This window comes from Corella eumyota, chromosome 7, assembly GCF_963082875.1.
Source record: "Corella eumyota chromosome 7, kaCorEumy4.1, whole genome shotgun sequence".
Taxonomy (NCBI): domain Eukaryota; kingdom Metazoa; phylum Chordata; class Ascidiacea; order Phlebobranchia; family Corellidae; genus Corella; species Corella eumyota.
The window spans coordinates 8443039-8461571 of NC_137496.1; the positions used below are offsets into that span (position 1 = coordinate 8443039).

At 29.6% G+C, this 18533-nt stretch overlaps 5 non-coding genes across 5 annotated transcripts; 2 read left to right on the forward strand and 3 right to left on the reverse strand.

Annotated features, from left to right (window-relative positions):
* Positions 1–938: 938 nt before the first annotated feature.
* Trnal-uaa (transfer RNA leucine (anticodon UAA)) lies at positions 939–1020 on the reverse strand. Its single transcript has one exon. It is a non-coding gene; the product is annotated as a tRNA-Leu (tRNA).
* A 5336-nt stretch (positions 1021–6356) lies between these two features.
* Positions 6357–6429, forward strand: Trnar-acg (transfer RNA arginine (anticodon ACG)). The gene has a single exon. It is a non-coding gene; the product is annotated as a tRNA-Arg (tRNA).
* Positions 6430–7698: 1269 nt separating this feature from the next.
* On the reverse strand, positions 7699–7780 carry Trnal-uaa (transfer RNA leucine (anticodon UAA)). Its single transcript has one exon. It is a non-coding gene; the product is annotated as a tRNA-Leu (tRNA).
* Positions 7781–13127: 5347 nt separating this feature from the next.
* Trnar-acg (transfer RNA arginine (anticodon ACG)) lies at positions 13128–13200 on the forward strand. Its single transcript has one exon. It is a non-coding gene; the product is annotated as a tRNA-Arg (tRNA).
* Positions 13201–14469: 1269 nt separating this feature from the next.
* On the reverse strand, positions 14470–14551 carry Trnal-uaa (transfer RNA leucine (anticodon UAA)). The gene has a single exon. It is a non-coding gene; the product is annotated as a tRNA-Leu (tRNA).
* Between the last annotated feature and the right edge of the window lie 3982 nt (positions 14552–18533).

The following is an 18533-nucleotide window of genomic DNA, read 5'->3' on the forward strand; positions in this document are numbered from 1 at the left end:
AGGAAATGTATGTAATTTTTTTATACGCTATTTGAAGCGGTTTTATTGCATACTGTACAAAATCGTAAAACATACTCGTTGGGTTAATAAGTTTGCTTTGTTCTTTAAAAACACGATTAATAACGATAAAATTGCATCGCAGCGAAACAAAGCCATGTGTATTATAAGACGTCTTATATTTCTAGTTGTTGTTTAATTGTAAAAAAACTTAAAAAATGAGAAGCTGAATAAGTCAAGATGTAGTTTTTAAACAACAAATTTAATTTTCATACACAAAAGGTAAGTATTCTTTTTCTGAAAATAATTTTTAACTAGGGATATTCTCGGATAGAACATAAGAAGCCAATTTTCCAATTCGGTAAGTGATTGGTTTTGTGATAACAAACAAGGAGGTGCCTAGAATAAACATCCTTATATTGCAAAGTCTGAATAGTGGTAGCGTTAATCGGTTTTGCAACGCTTTGCAATAAAACTTGCAAATGCTTACTAGCAAGATTTATTACCGTCAACATTGTCACCAGACCAAGGAGCACAGTTTCAGTCGATACTTTTTAGGATTAAAATTTTCTTGACCTCACTCCCTACAAGAGTCTTTTACAGCGTTTATTTGTTCAAGCAAATGCTCAAAATATCAAAAACATTTTACTTAAAGTGGTAAAGGTTCATGATTTTTACTTTGGGTATAAAATTAGGTATTTTATTGTCAATTATGCTTAAATATTTGCTTGATTAATAAAAAATAAGATAAATATTTTGCTTTTAAATTTAGTTTGATTATATTATACGACATCGATGCGTGTTTGTTTGCTGAAATTTAGTCTAGTTATTATAAAGGTTATATTTTAATTTACTGTGTAAGTTTTTTTTATAAAAAAAAGGTTTAAACGGTTTTGAACCAAATGTCATTTTTTTTAAAATAAATCAAGTTAAAATGAAATTACTGGGTGTGGGGTTCGAAACCACGCGGACATTCGTCCATTGGAACTTAAGTCCAACGCCTTAACCACTCGCCAACCCAGTAAGTGCGAAAGCCTTGTTAAGATGCTAATAAACATAAATCTTAAGTAAGCCACCAATTGTGATTGGCAGCCTTATGCCTTATTGTCTTTCGAAACTTTGATTTTAAGTCAATTTTTTTTGGTTGGTTTAAACAAGGTGTTTGCGTAGCGAGCTTTGTGCGTACTTCGCGTCCTACTATTTCCTCGGGTATTCTAAACTTTTTTGGGGTGGTTCATTTTAAAGTAGGAAATGTCATTTTGTATTGCCTTTAACATGCATTTTATTTAAATAACACGATTAGATATATAAAACTGTTATTATATTGCAAAACCTGTTACAGCAATAAAATAAATTTTAAATGGGCAAGTAATTCTTTTCTTTAATGAAATGCAATAACAGTCTTTAATTTAGTAACCATAATTATTTTTGTAATTGCGACAAAAATTATTTTAAATCACTTTATTAACAAAAGTAAATTAACGTAAAAGTTGCAACAAATATTTGCAGCTGGCCATTTACCCACAACCAGCAATTCGAATTTTTATCACTTTTGCTTATTTATTAAACATATATGTAGTTTTACAGACGTGATCCTACAACTTGAGTTGTAATAAAAAATATCTATCGGCTTACGTTTAAAAAATTAAAAATACGAACAATATGCCTTTTTTCTTTTAACTTTATTAATTGTTAGTCCACAAATAAGATTGGTTTGATTAAAATTCGATAAAAAATGTTAAAATTTAACATTCGTTTGATTAAAATTTGACAATTTGTTCAGCAAAATTTTATAAAATTCTGTTTTTAAAAATTATACAAATAGCATATATACCTTATTCAAATAGGAACAAAGTTGGTTGTTAGAAACGGTCAAAAGAATAACAGCAATTATAACTGTAAAGAAACTGCACTTAGCATATCTACACATATTACTGTAAATACCTAGCTTATTGGGACAAAAATCTACACTTAACCAATAAAAATAATTAAAACCCCAAAACCATGAAAAAATTACAATGCCATGGGACGAGCATTTAAATAATTGAATAAAATCACGCTAGCTGCCTCAAGAAGGAAAAGCAAGAGTTGCCGTGACCGATTGGTTAAGGCTATAAAAAAGGAAACTAATCAGCACTGCAGGCACAAGTTCGAATCCTGCCGAAAACGCATTTTTTTTGCATTTTTTAATTAAAAAATAAATTAAAGAAATACAATTTTAGAAATCAAAGTTGCCTTGAAAAGTAAACAAAAAAGTTGTCGTGGCCGAGGCCATAGACTTACAATCTTTTAGGCGCTGTCCGCACATATTCGAATCCTGCCGACAACGAATTTTTTTATTTAGTTTTAGTTCAAATTTAAATAATTAATTAAAATCGCGCTAGCTGCTCGGGGAAAAAAACTTATTTTAGACTTGATTTCTTTTAGGCTCTGCCCGCGAAGGTTCGAGTCCAGCCGATAACGCATTTTTATTTCAGTTTTGTTATAAAATTAATTTAAATCACGCTAGCTGCTCCGAGAATCCAACATAACAGTTGTCAGGTTCGAATCCTGCCGACAACGCATTATTTTATTTTAAATACAAATTTAATTAACTAATTAAAATCACGCGAGGTGCTTCTAGAATGGAACATTAGAGTTGTCGTGGCCGATTGGTGGAGCTATAGGTTTGAGTTTTTTTGAGGCTCTGCCCGCGCAGGTTCGACTCATGCCGACAACGCTTTATTTTATGTTTTAATACAACTTTAAATAATTTGATTAAATCACGCTGGCTGCTCCGAGATTCCAACATACGAATTGGCGTGGCCGAGTCGTTAAGGCAATCGACTTGAAATCTTTTGCGCTTTGCCCGCGAAGGTTCGAATCCTGTCGACAACGGATTTTTTTTTACTAATTTTTTAACTAAAATTACGCTAGCTGCCTTAAAGGGAACAAAGAGTTTATCCACAAAAAATAAGTAACGTTGTTCAGTGGATATCGTTGGACAGTACCTTCATAATAAAACTTTTACTGATCGTGCGGTAAATGATTAGGCGCTAATGGGGATCGACCCCAGGACCTTCTTTTTACTAGACAGGCGCTTTAACACTATGTCATAATGCCTTTAAAGAAAGTCGATGTATCAGTCATGTCGTTACAAACAAATGTATTTAAAATAAAGTAAAGTATTTTAATATTTAAATTCTTGTTGAAAACTCCCAAATTGAACGATCTATGCATCATAACATTAAAACGCACGTCGAAAATAAAAAAACTATTTCTACACGGACCGTCTGGGTGAAAACCAGAAATCCCAAGCTTGACAAGCATAAACTTTACCACCGATGTTTAATATTGTCTCCAAGATAAGTTTTGTTAAAAATGGAGTGTAGTAAATTTATTGATTAATAACTGCCCTTAGCTGTCGGTTGTTTACAAGAATATAAAATTCTGTCTAATTTCTTTCAAAATTAAACGCTAAATTAAGTAATGTCTAAATCCATGTTTACCTCCAACTTTAAAGAGTTAAACGCGCCAATGATTGCGACACAGAAACGACTGATTTGCGACATTTCTATCAAATTTGCAAAGCAAAATTGTAAAAAAAGCGATTATATATTTGACCCTAGGTGGACTCGAACCGCAATCTTTTAAATTAAAAAGAAAATAATAATGATAAACATTTATCTAATAATTAAATACATAAAATTTGATTTAATAATTTAGTTGATAATCATAATTAATTTATGTTTATCTTTATTTATTAATAGAGATTTATTTCAAAAATGATGAAATTATTTTAAATCTTATTTTATTTATCAAATAAATCTAGTTGTAAGTATTTTTGCTTGTTGTGATGATGAATTTAAAATTACTTTGACACAATTATTGCGTTTTAAAAAAACCCTTTTCAATATAAATATATTAAAACAGTTTTACAAACGTAAACATGTGCATTACCAGCTTCTTTTAAACATCTTTAGAAGACAAAAATAATTTTATAAATCCAAAATCAGATGATTGATTTAATGGAAGTTAAAGAATCTGTATTTTTCCATTAATCTTAAAGGTTGATAAACTACTTTTTTTGCTAGATGGTGGACTAAATTGCAGAAAAAATCTTAAAGGTCTGTGTTTTTTTCAAAACTCCTTTATATTGCCCACCACTTGCCTGAACATTACCAGACAGGATTGCATAATTAGTAATAACAAATTTTAACTTGTTTAAAAAAACTTTTGAATCGAATCAGTATTTTATTTATTTAGACACCAAGGCTTCATAGCTTAGTGGTAAAGCGTCTGTCTCGTAAACAGGAGATCCTGGGTTCAATCTCCAGAAACGCCTAATATTATTTTACTATCATGAAGTTAGTTGTTATTTTAAAAAAAAATTTTTCTGATTACTTTAAAATAATACGTTAAACTTTAAACACCACGAAGATTTGTAAACCTATCATGACGTTTATGTTAAATTAGGCTATTGTTTATCTTCCGACTGTAATTAACAGCTTATGCAAATTCTAACTCGCGAATATAAAAAAAGTCGACTAAATTTTATTATTTTTTTTGATATTCTGTGCAATGTTTTTGCACAAGTAGCAAATTTAATAATTTTGATTGTTCTTAATGATTGGTTGTGTACAAGAATATGAGATTCCGACTATTTAAAAAAAATTAACACTAAATTTACTTTGAAGTCCAAATCCATGTTTGTTTGGTGGCGTCCGTTTAGTAAAACTAAATTGCCAGGTTTAATTTAAGTATATGCACTTAATATGAAGCGTAAATGACTAGATTAAAATATGAATCAATACCAGAAAAAAAACAGATAAATTTTTGTGCGACAAGAAATGTTAAATATAAACTGCAAATTTCATAAACAAGTTATAATTAAAAGCATTCGATATACTTTTGACATCGAAAAAAGAAAGTCAAAGCTTGTCAGCACATAAAATTTCGTATTAAATCAACATCAAATATTTTTTTTATTAAAATTAAAGTAAGTTTATGTGAATTTATTTTAAATAAGTTACATACCAATCAACCTTAATGACAACTTAATTTCTAATATCTTAAAAAAAAACTTATTTTAGCTGTGTTTTTTAAAAGAAAAAAGCAAAAATAGCACTTAAAATATAAATTTACCATTTGACTTTAAAAAGCTGCTATGGTTTTTTGTTAAAAAAAAGAATGCCCTATTAAATGGTTGTCACAGTAATTCTGACGCAGGGTTTAAAATAACGAAAATAAATGCAAGTAATTAAAAGTAACTTAAATGTAAACACATCAAAAAATTAAGTAAATTATTAATGAAACAAAAAAAATAAAATTAAAGTTACCATATTTTTCAACAAAAGCGCAAAATTTTATTATTTGCTTCCTGTAGAGTTTCTACAAAGTGTTAAAAAAGGGCAAATTCTAACTAACTTTATCGAACCGCTGACATTTTGTGATGTGCATATTTTGGTATGCAAGAAGTTAATTAAACTTTTGTAATCGAGGAATATTTTAGTTATTTGCAGCTAATAGCTTAGTTCGACATCATTTTGCAGAAGCATTTGGTAAGTGCAACAGTCATTAAATACACTTTTCTGTCTGTCTGTTTAATATTAAAACTGTGTTGATGGAATACACTAACAAAAGTAAGGTTGCCTATTTTTATTGCAAACTTAGGCTATTTATGTACATTACACAAACACTTGAACAATAAGAGTAGGACAACAACATAAACATGGGGTGATGTTGTGATTGTATAGAGAAGAGAAAGGATGGCTAGGAAAAGGAGGAGGGAGGGGGGTGGTGGAGATTTAAGTATGTAGAGGTAAAAGAATATTTATTCGAAAGAAAAGTTAAATAGATTATCAACAAAAACTTTATAATCTGAGGTGTCTTAATTACAATGCTTAATAATATATCGTGTTATTTTATAGAAGAGCTGACAAGATGAACAAGAAAATTAATAAATTGTTTATAAATATTTTCGTTGAAATCTATTGTCAGTTGTTACATAACTTGCACCATTATTTCCCCAAAGTTTTTAGTTTTAAACTTAATAGACGCTTATAATAAAATAAATCTGTTATGCTACTTTGCTTTTTATTGTGTCAATTCAAGCTCTATTAAAATGAGAATTTGAAATATACAAAATACGTTTTAAATTATATAGGAAATAGACAATAATAAATAAATTTTGCGTACGCCGTGTGAAAGGGCCTTTATTTTAAACAATTAACTATTAAATCTAAAAATAGCGTGTTTACAGCAAATAAATTCAAAAAGTTTCTGGGGAAGCATGCCCATTATTTCGTTTTTTGTTTGGACAGACTTAACATTTTTAAAGTTTTAATTAACAAAACATTATTTATCAAATTTGACAGTGCGGGTGCGTGGCGCAATGGATAACGCGTCTGCCTACGGAGCAGAAGATTCCAGGTTCGAGTCCTGGCGCGCTCGTATTTTATTTAGCAAAATTTTTCCTACTTTAAGTACGTGAAATACTTATTTATGCTTAAGACATATTTATTTGTTCACTTTTCATCACACACAGAGTTACGGTTGCTAATTGAATCACACGATGTAATTGATAAAGTCGGTTTCATTTCACAATGGCATTGTGACGTGGAATAAAAGGGCAAAAAATTTGTACTTTTTTGCATAGGAAAGGGTGACCCTTGCCTAAATTTTTTTAAATCATTTTACAATTAATAAAACAAAAATAAACAATTGGATTAGGTTAAAGTAGTGATTGGGCTTCGTGAATAATAAAAAAGTGGCAATAAAGAGTAGGAAATGTATGTAATTTTTTTATACGCTATTTGAAGCGGTTTTATTGCATACTGTACAAAATCGTAAAACATACTCGTTGGGTTAATAAGTTTGCTTTGTTCTTTAAAAACACGATTAATAACGATAAAATTGCATCGCAGCGAAACAAAGCCATGTGTATTATAAGACGTCTTATATTTCTAGTTGTTGTTTAATTGTAAAAAAACTTAAAAAATGAGAAGCTGAATAAGTCAAGATGTAGTTTTTAAACAACAAATTTAATTTTCATACACAAAAGGTAAGTATTCTTTTTCTGAAAATAATTTTTAACTAGGGATATTCTCGGATAGAACATAAGAAGCCAATTTTCCAATTCGGTAAGTGATTGGTTTTGTGATAACAAACAAGGAGGTGCCTAGAATAAACATCCTTATATTGCAAAGTCTGAATAGTGGTAGCGTTAATCGGTTTTGCAACGCTTTGCAATAAAACTTGCAAATGCTTACTAGCAAGATTTATTACCGTCAACATTGTCACCAGACCAAGGAGCACAGTTTCAGTCGATACTTTTTAGGATTAAAATTTTCTTGACCTCACTCCCTACAAGAGTCTTTTACAGCGTTTATTTGTTCAAGCAAATGCTCAAAATATCAAAAACATTTTACTTAAAGTGGTAAAGGTTCATGATTTTTACTTTGGGTATAAAATTAGGTATTTTATTGTCAATTATGCTTAAATATTTGCTTGATTAATAAAAAATAAGATAAATATTTTGCTTTTAAATTTAGTTTGATTATATTATACGACATCGATGCGTGTTTGTTTGCTGAAATTTAGTCTAGTTATTATAAAGGTTATATTTTAATTTACTGTGTAAGTTTTTTTTATAAAAAAAAGGTTTAAACGGTTTTGAACCAAATGTCATTTTTTTTAAAATAAATCAAGTTAAAATGAAATTACTGGGTGTGGGGTTCGAACCCACGCGGACATTCGTCCATTGGAACTTAAGTCCAACGCCTTAACCACTCGCCAACCCAGTAAGTGCGAAAGCCTTGTTAAGATGCTAATAAACATAAATCTTAAGTAAGCCACCAATTGTGATTGGCAGCCTTATGCCTTATTGTCTTTCGAAACTTTGATTTTAAGTCAATTTTTTTTGGTTGGTTTAAACAAGGTGTTTGCGTAGCGAGCTTTGTGCGTACTTCGCGTCCTACTATTTCCTCGGGTATTCTAAACTTTTTTGGGGTGGTTCATTTTAAAGTAGGAAATGTCATTTTGTATTGCCTTTAACATGCATTTTATTTAAATAACACGATTAGATATATAAAACTGTTATTATATTGCAAAACCTGTTACAGCAATAAAATAAATTTTAAATGGGCAAGTAATTCTTTTCTTTAATGAAATGCAATAACAGTCTTTAATTTAGTAACCATAATTATTTTTGTAATTGCGACAAAAATTATTTTAAATCACTTTATTAACAAAAGTAAATTAACGTAAAAGTTGCAACAAATATTTGCAGCTGGCCATTTACCCACAACCAGCAATTCGAATTTTTATCACTTTTGCTTATTTATTAAACATATATGTAGTTTTACAGACGTGATCCTACAACTTGAGTTGTAATAAAAAATATCTATCGGCTTACGTTTAAAAAATTAAAAATACGAACAATATGCCTTTTTTCTTTTAACTTTATTAATTGTTAGTCCACAAATAAGATTGGTTTGATTAAAATTCGATAAAAAATGTTAAAATTTAACATTCGTTTGATTAAAATTTGACAATTTGTTCAGCAAAATTTTATAAAATTCTGTTTTTAAAAATTATACAAATAGCATATATACCTTATTCAAATAGGAACAAAGTTGGTTGTTAGAAACGGTCAAAAGAATAACAGCAATTATAACTGTAAAGAAACTGCACTTAGCATATCTACACATATTACTGTAAATACCTAGCTTATTGGGACAAAAATCTACACTTAACCAATAAAAATAATTAAAACCCCAAAACCATGAAAAAATTACAATGCCATGGGACGAGCATTTAAATAATTGAATAAAATCACGCTAGCTGCCTCAAGAAGGAAAAGCAAGAGTTGCCGTGACCGATTGGTTAAGGCTATAAAAAAGGAAACTAATCAGCACTGCAGGCACAAGTTAGAATCCTGCCGAAAACGCATTTTTTTTGCATTTTTTAATTAAAAATTAAATTAAATAAATACAATTTTAGAAATTAAAGTTGCCTTGAAAAGTAAACAAAAAAGTTGTCGTGGCCGAGGCCATAGACTTACAATCTTTTAGGCGCTGTCCGCACATATTCGAATCCTGCCGACAACGAATTTTTTTATTTAGTTTTAGTTCAAATTTAAATAATTAATTAAAATCGCGCTAGCTGCTCGGGGAAAAAAACTTATTTTAGACTTGATTTCTTTTAGGCTCTGCCCGCGAAGGTTCGAGTCCAGCCGATAACGCATTTTTATTTCAGTTTTGTTATAAAATTAATTTAAATCACGCTAGCTGCTCCGAGAATCCAACATAACAGTTGTCAGGTTCGAATCCTGCCGACAACGCATTATTTTATTTTAAATACAAATTTAATTAACTAATTAAAATCACGCGAGGTGCTTCTAGAATGGAACATTAGAGTTGTCGTGGCCGATTGGTGGAGCTATAGGTTTGAGTTTTTTGAGGCTCTGCCCGCGCAGGTTCGACTCATGCCGACAACGCTTTATTTTATGTTTTAATACAACTTTAAATAATTTGATTAAATCACGCTGGCTGCTCCGAGATTCCAACATACGAATTGGCGTGGCCGAGTCGTTAAGGCAATCGACTTGAAATCTTTTGCGCTTTGCCCGCGAAGGTTCGAATCCTGTCGACAACGGATTTTTTTTTACTAATTTTTTAACTAAAATTACGCTAGCTGCCTTAAAGGGAACAAAGAGTTTATCCACAAAAAATAAGTAACGTTGTTCAGTGGATATCGTTGGACAGTACCTTCATAATAAAACTTTTACTGATCGTGCGGTAAATGATTAGGCGCTAATGGGGATCGACCCCAGGACCTTCTTTTTACTAGACAGGCGCTTTAACACTATGTCATAATGCCTTTAAAGAAAGTCGATGTATCAGTCATGTCGTTACAAACAAATGTATTTAAAATAAAGTAAAGTATTTTAATATTTAAATTCTTGTTGAAAACTCCCAAATTGAACGATCTATGCATCATAACATTAAAACGCACGTCGAAAATAAAAAAACTATTTCTACACGGACCGTCTGGGTGAAAACCAGAAATCCCAAGCTTGACAAGCATAAACTTTACCACCGATGTTTAATATTGTCTCCAAGATAAGTTTTGTTAAAAATGGAGTGTAGTAAATTTATTGATTAATAACTGCCCTTAGCTGTCGGTTGTTTACAAGAATATAAAATTCTGTCTAATTTCTTTCAAAATTAAACGCTAAATTAAGTAATGTCTAAATCCATGTTTACCTCCAACTTTTCGGTTAAAGAGTTAAACGCGCCAATGATTGCGACACAGAAACGACTGATTTGCGACATTTCTATCAAATTTGCAAAGCAAAATTGTAAAAAAAGCGATTATATATTTGACCCTAGGTGGACTCGAACCGCAATCTTTTAAATTAAAAAGAAAATAATAATGATAAACATTTATCTAATAATTAAATACATAAAATTTGATTTAATAATTTAGTTGATAATCATAATTAATTTATGTTTATGATTATCTTTATTTATTAATAGAGATTTATTTCAAAAATGATGAAATTATTTTAAATCTTATTTTATTTATCAAATAAATCTAGTTGTAAGTATTTTTGCTTGTTGTGATGATGAATTTAAAATTACTTTGACACAATTATTGCGTTTTAAAAAAACCCTTTTCAATATAAATATATTAAAACAGTTTTACAAACGTAAACATGTGCATTACCAGCTTCTTTTAAACATCTTTAGAAGACAAAAATAATTTTATAAATCCAAAATCAGATGATTGATTTAATGGAAGTTAAAGAATCTGTATTTTTCCATTAATCTTAAAGGTTGATAAACTACTTTTTTTGCTAGATGGTGGACTAAATTGCAGAAAAAATCTTAAAGGTCTGTGTTTTTTTCAAAACTCCTTTATATTGCCCACCACTTGCCTGAACATTACCAGACAGGATTGCATAATTAGTAATAACAAATTTTAACTTGTTTAAAAAAACTTTTGAATCGAATCAGTATTTTATTTATTTAGACACCAAGGCTTCATAGCTTAGTGGTAAAGCGTCTGTCTCGTAAACAGGAGATCCTGGGTTCAATCTCCAGAAACGCCTAATATTATTTTACTATCATGAAGTTAGTTGTTATTTTAAAAAAAAATTTTTCTGATTACTTTAAAATAATACGTTAAACTTTAAACACCACGAAGATTTGTAAACCTATCATGACGTTTATGTTAAATTAGGCTATTGTTTATCTTCCGACTGTAATTAACAGCTTATGCAAATTCTAACTCGCGAATATAAAAAAAGTCGACTAAATTTTATTATTTTTTTTGATATTCTGTGCAATGTTTTTGCACAAGTAGCAAATTTAATAATTTTGATTGTTCTTAATGATTGGTTGTGTACAAGAATATGAGATTCCGACTATTTAAAAAAAATTAACACTAAATTTACTTTGAAGTCCAAATCCATGTTTGTTTGGTGGCGTCCGTTTAGTAAAACTAAATTGCCAGGTTTAATTTAAGTATATGCACTTAATATGAAGCGTAAATGACTAGATTAAAATATGAATCAATACCAGAAAAAAAACAGATAAATTTTTGTGCGACAAGAAATGTTAAATATAAACTGCAAATTTCATAAACAAGTTATAATTAAAAGCATTCGATATACTTTTGACATCGAAAAAAGAAAGTCAAAGCTTGTCAGCACATAAAATTTCGTATTAAATCAACATCAAATATTTTTTTTATTAAAATTAAAGTAAGTTTATGTGAATTTATTTTAAATAAGTTACATACCAATCAACCTTAATGACAACTTAATTTCTAATATCTTAAAAAAAAACTTATTTTAGCTGTGTTTTTTAAAAGAAAAAAGCAAAAATAGCACTTAAAATATAAATTTACCATTTGACTTTAAAAAGCTGCTATGGTTTTTTGTTAAAAAAAAGAATGCCCTATTAAATGGTTGTCACAGTAATTCTGACGCAGGGTTTAAAATAACGAAAATAAATGCAAGTAATTAAAAGTAACTTAAATGTAAACACATCAAAAAATTAAGTAAATTATTAATGAAACAAAAAAAATAAAATTAAAGTTACCATATTTTTCAACAAAAGCGCAAAATTTTATTATTTGCTTCCTGTAGAGTTTCTACAAAGTGTTAAAAAAGGGCAAATTCTAACTAACTTTATCGAACCGCTGACATTTTGTGATGTGCATATTTTGGTATGCAAGAAGTTAATTAAACTTTTGTAATCGAGGAATATTTTAGTTATTTGCAGCTAATAGCTTAGTTCGACATCATTTTGCAGAAGCATATGGTAAGTGCAACAGTCATTAAATACACTTTTCTGTCTGTCTGTTTAATATTAAAACTGTGTTGATGGAATACACTAACAAAAGTAAGGTTGCCTATTTTTATTGCAAACTTAGGCTATTTATGTACATTACACAAACACTTGAACAATAAGAGTAGGACAACAACATAAACATGGGGTGATGTTGTGATTGTATAGAGAAGAGAAAGGATGGCTAGGAAAAGGAGGAGGGAGGGGGGTGGTGGAGATTTAAGTATGTAGAGGTAAAAGAATATTTATTCGAAAGAAAAGTTAAATAGATTATCAACAAAAACTTTATAATCTGAGGTGTCTTAATTACAATGCTTAATAATATATCGTGTTATTTTATAGAAGAGCTGACAAGATGAACAAGAAAATTAATAAATTGTTTATAAATATTTTCGTTGAAATCTATTGTCAGTTGTTACATAACTTGCACCATTATTTCCCCAAAGTTTTTAGTTTTAAACTTAATAGACGCTTATAATAAAATAAATCTGTTATGCTACTTTGCTTTTTATTGTGTCAATTCAAGCTCTATTAAAATGAGAATTTGAAATATACAAAATACGTTTTAAATTATATAGGAAATAGACAATAATAAATAAATTTTGCGTACGCCGTGTGAAAGGGCCTTTATTTTAAACAATTAACTATTAAATCTAAAAATAGCGTGTTTACAGCAAATAAATTCAAAAAGTTTCTGGGGAAGCATGCCCATTATTTCGTTTTTTGTTTGGACAGACTTAACATTTTTAAAGTTTTAATTAACAAAACATTATTTATCAAATTTGACAGTGCGGGTGCGTGGCGCAATGGATAACGCGTCTGCCTACGGAGCAGAAGATTCCAGGTTCGAGTCCTGGCGCGCTCGTATTTTATTTAGCAAAATTTTTCCTACTTTAAGTACGTGAAATACTTATTTATGCTTAAGACATATTTATTTGTTCACTTTTCATCACACACAGAGTTACGGTTGCTAATTGAATCACACGATGTAATTGATAAAGTCGGTTTCATTTCACAATGGCATTGTGACGTTGAATAAAAGGGCAAAAAATTTGTACTTTTTTGCATAGGGAAGGGTGACCCTTGCCTAAATTTTTTTAAATCATTTTACAATTAATAAAACAAAAATAAACAATTGGATTAGGTTAAAGTAGTGATTGGGCTTCGTGAATAATAAAAAAGTGGCAATAAAGAGTAGGAAATGTATGTAATTTTTTTATACGCTATTTGAAGCGGTTTTATTGCATACTGTACAAAATCGTAAAACATACTCGTTGGGTTAATAAGTTTGCTTTGTTCTTTAAAAACACGATTAATAACGATAAAATTGCATCGCAGCGAAACAAAGCCATGTGTATTATAAGACGTCTTATATTTCTAGTTGTTGTTTAATTGTAAAAAAACTTAAAAAATGAGAAGCTGAATAAGTCAAGATGTAGTTTTTAAACAACAAATTTAATTTTCATACACAAAAGGTAAGTATTCTTTTTCTGAAAATAATTTTTAACTAGGGATATTCTCGGATAGAACATAAGAAGCCAATTTTCCAATTCGGTAAGTGATTGGTTTTGTGATAACAAACAAGGAGGTGCCTAGAATAAACATCCTTATATTGCAAAGTCTGAATAGTGGTAGCGTTAATCGGTTTTGCAACGCTTTGCAATAAAACTTGCAAATGCTTACTAGCAAGATTTATTACCGTCAACATTGTCACCAGACCAAGGAGCACAGTTTCAGTCGATACTTTTTAGGATTAAAATTTTCTTGACCTCACTCCCTACAAGAGTCTTTTACAGCGTTTATTTGTTCAAGCAAATGCTCAAAATATCAAAAACATTTTACTTAAAGTGGTAAAGGTTCATGATTTTTACTTTGGGTATAAAATTAGGTATTTTATTGTCAATTATGCTTAAATATTTGCTTGATTAATAAAAAATAAGATAAATATTTTGCTTTTAAATTTAGTTTGATTATATTATACGACATCGATGCGTGTTTGTTTGCTGAAATTTAGTCTAGTTATTATAAAGGTTATATTTTAATTTACTGTGTAAGTTTTTTTTATAAAAAAAAGGTTTAAACGGTTTTGAACCAAATGTCATTTTTTTTAAAATAAATCAAGTTAAAATGAAATTACTGGGTGTGGGGTTCGAAACCACGCGGACATTCGTCCATTGGAACTTAAGTCCAACGCCTTAACCACTCGCCAACCCAGTAAGTGCGAAAGCCTTGTTAAGATGCTAATAAACATAAATCTTAAGTAAGCCACCAATTGTGATTGGCAGCCTTATGCCTTATTGTCTTTCGAAACTTTGATTTTAAGTCAATTTTTTTTGGTTGGTTTAAACAAGGTGTTTGCGTAGCGAGCTTTGTGCGTACTTCGCGTCCTACTATTTCCTCGGGTATTCTAAACTTTTTTGGGGTGGTTCATTTTAAAGTAGGAAATGTCATTTTGTATTGCCTTTAACATGCATTTTATTTAAATAACACGATTAGATATATAAAACTGTTATTATATTGCAAAACCTGTTACAGCAATAAAATAAATTTTAAATGGGCAAGTAATTCTTTTCTTTAATGAAATGCAATAACAGTCTTTAATTTAGTAACCATAATTATTTTTGTAATTGCGACAAAAATTATTTTAAATCACTTTATTAACAAAAGTAAATTAACGTAAAAGTTGCAACAAATATTTGCAGCTGGCCATTTACCCACAACCAGCAATTCGAATTTTTATCACTTTTGCTTATTTATTAAACATATATGTAGTTTTACAGACGTGATCCTACAACTTGAGTTGTAATAAAAAATATCTATCGGCTTACGTTTAAAAAATTAAAAATACGAACAATATGCCTTTTTTCTTTTAACTTTATTAATTGTTAGTCCACAAATAAGATTGGTTTGATTAAAATTCGATAAAAAATGTTAAAATTTAACATTCGTTTGATTAAAATTTGACAATTTGTTCAGCAAAATTTTATAAAATTCTGTTTTTAAAAATTATACAAATAGCATATATACCTTATTCAAATAGGAACAAAGTTGGTTGTTAGAAACGGTCAAAAGAATAACAGCAATTATAACTGTAAAGAAACTGCACTTAGCATATCTACACATATTACTGTAAATACCTAGCTTATTGGGACAAAAATCTACACTTAACCAATAAAAATAATTAAAACCCCAAAACCATGAAAAAATTACAATGCCATGGGACGAGCATTTAAATAATTGAATAAAATCACGCTAGCTGCCTCAAGAAGGAAAAGCAAGAGTTGCCGTGACCGATTGGTTAAGGCTATAAAAAAGGAAACTAATCAGCACTGCAGGCACAAGTTCGAATCCTGCCGAAAACGCATTTTTTTTGCATTTTTTAATTAAAAATTAAATTAAATAAATACAATTTTAGAAATCAAAGTTGCCTTGAAAAGTAAACAAAAAAGTTGTCGTGGCCGAGGCCATAGACTTACAATCTTTTAGGCGCTGTCCGCACATATTCGAATCCTGCCGACAACGAATTTTTTTATTTAGTTTTAGTTCAAATTTAAATAATTAATTAAAATCGCGCTAGCTGCTCGGGGAAAAAAACTTATTTTAGACTTGATTTCTTTTAGGCTCTGCCCGCGAAGGTTCGAGTCCAGCCGATAACGCATTTTTATTTCAGTTTTGTTATAAAATTAATTTAAATCACGCTAGCTGCTCCGAGAATCCAACATAACAGTTGTCAGGTTCGAATCCTGCCGACAACGCATTATTTTATTTTAAATACAAATTTAATTAACTAATTAAAATCACGCGAGGTGCTTCTAGAATGGAACATTAGAGTTGTCGTGGCCGATTGGTGGAGCTATAGGTTTGAGTTTTTTTGAGGCTCTGCCCGCGCAGGTTCGACTCATGCCGACAACGCTTTATTTTATGTTTTAATACAACTTTAAATAATTTGATTAAATCACGCTGGCTGCTCCGAGATTCCAACATACGAATTGGCGTGGCCGAGTCGTTAAGGCAATCGACTTGAAATCTTTTGCGCTTTGCCCGCGAAGGTTCGAATCCTGTCGACAACGGATTTTTTTTTACTAATTTTTTAACTAAAATTACGCTAGCTGCCTTAAAGGGAACAAAGAGTTTATCCACAAAAAATAAGTAACGTTGTTCAGTGGATATCGTTGGACAGTACCTTCATAATAAAACTTTTACTGATCGTGCGGTAAATGATTAGGCGCTAATGGGGATCGACCCCAGGACCTTCTTTTTACTAGACAGGCGCTTTAACACTATGTCATAATGCCTTTAAAGAAAGTCGATGTATCAGTCATGTCGTTACAAACAAATGTATTTAAAATAAAGTAAAGTATTTTAATATTTAAATTCTTGTTGAAAACTCCCAAATTGAACGATCTATGCATCATAACATTAAAACGCACGTCGAAAATAAAAAAACTATTTCTACACGGACCGTCTGGGTGAAAACCAGAAATCCCAAGCTTGACAAGCATAAACTTTACCACCGATGTTTAATATTGTCTCCAAGATAAGTTTTGTTAAAAATGGAGTGTAGTAAATTTATTGATTAATAACTGCCCTTAGCTGTCGGTTGTTTACAAGAATATAAAATTCTGTCTAATTTCTTTCAAAATTAAACGCTAAATTAAGTAATGTCTAAATCCATGTTTACCTCCAACTTTTCGGTTAAAGAGTTAAACGCGCCAATGATTGCGACACAGAAACGACTGATTTGCGACATTTCTATCAAATTTGCAAAGCAAAATTGTAAAAAAAGCGATTAATATTTGACCCTAGGTGGACTCGAACCGCAATCTTTTAAATTAAAAAGAAAATAATAATGATAAACATTTATCTAATAATTAAATACATAAAATTTGATTTAATAATTTAGTTGATAATCATAATTAATTTATGTTTATCTTTATTTATTAATAGAGATTTATTTCAAAAATGATGAAATTATTTTAAATCTTATTTTATTTATCAAATAAATCTAGTTGTAAGTATTTTTGCTTGTTGTGATGATGAATTTAAAATTACTTTGACACAATTATTGCGTTTTAAAAAAACCCTTTTCAATATAAATATATTAAAACAGTTTTACAAACGTAAACATGTGCATTACCAGCTTCTTTTAAACATCTTTAGAAGACAAAAATAATTTTATAAATCCAAAATCAGATGATTGATTTAATGGAAGTTAAAGAATCTGTATTTTTCCATTAATCTTAAAGGTTGATAAACTACTTTTTTTGCTAGATGGTGGACTAAATTGCAGAAAAAATCTTAAAGGTCTGTGTTTTTTTCAAAACTCCTTTATATTGCCCACCACTTGCCTGAACATTACCAGACAGGATTGCATAATTAGTAATAACAAATTTTAACTTGTTTAAAAAAACTTTTGAATCGAATCAGTATTTTATTTATTTAGTCACCAAGGCTTCATAGCTTAGTGGTAAAGCGTCTGTCTCGTAAACAGGAGATCCTGGGTTCAATCTCCAGAAACGCCTAATATTATTTTACTATCATGAAGTTGGTTGTTATTTTAAAAAAAATTTTTTCTGATTACTTTAAAATAATACGTTAAACTTTAAACACCACGAAGATTTGTAAACCTATCATGACGTTTATGTTAAATTAGGCTATTGTTTATCTTCCGACTGTAATTAACAGCTTATGCAAATTCTAACTCGCGAATATAAAAAAAGTCGACTAAATTTTATTATTTTTTTTGATATTCTGTGCAATGTTTTTGCACAAGTAGCAAATTTAATAATTTTGATTGTTCTTAATGATTGGTTGTGTACAAGAATATGAGATTCCGACTATTTAAAAAAAATTAACACTAAATTTACTTTGAAGTCCAAATCCATGTTTGTTTGGTGGCGTCCGTTTAGTAAAACTAAATTGCCAGGTTTAATTTAAGTATATGCACTTAATATGAAGCGTAAATGACTAGATTAAAATATGAATCAATACCAGAAAAAAAACAGATAAATTTTTGTGCGACAAGAAATGTTAAATATAAACTGCAAATTTCATAAACAAGTTATAATTAAAAGCATTCGATATACTTTTGACATCGAAAAAAGAAAGTCAAAGCTTGTCAGCACATAAAATTTCGTATTAAATCAACATCAAATATTTTTTTTATTAAAATTAAAGTAAGTTTATGTGAATTTATTT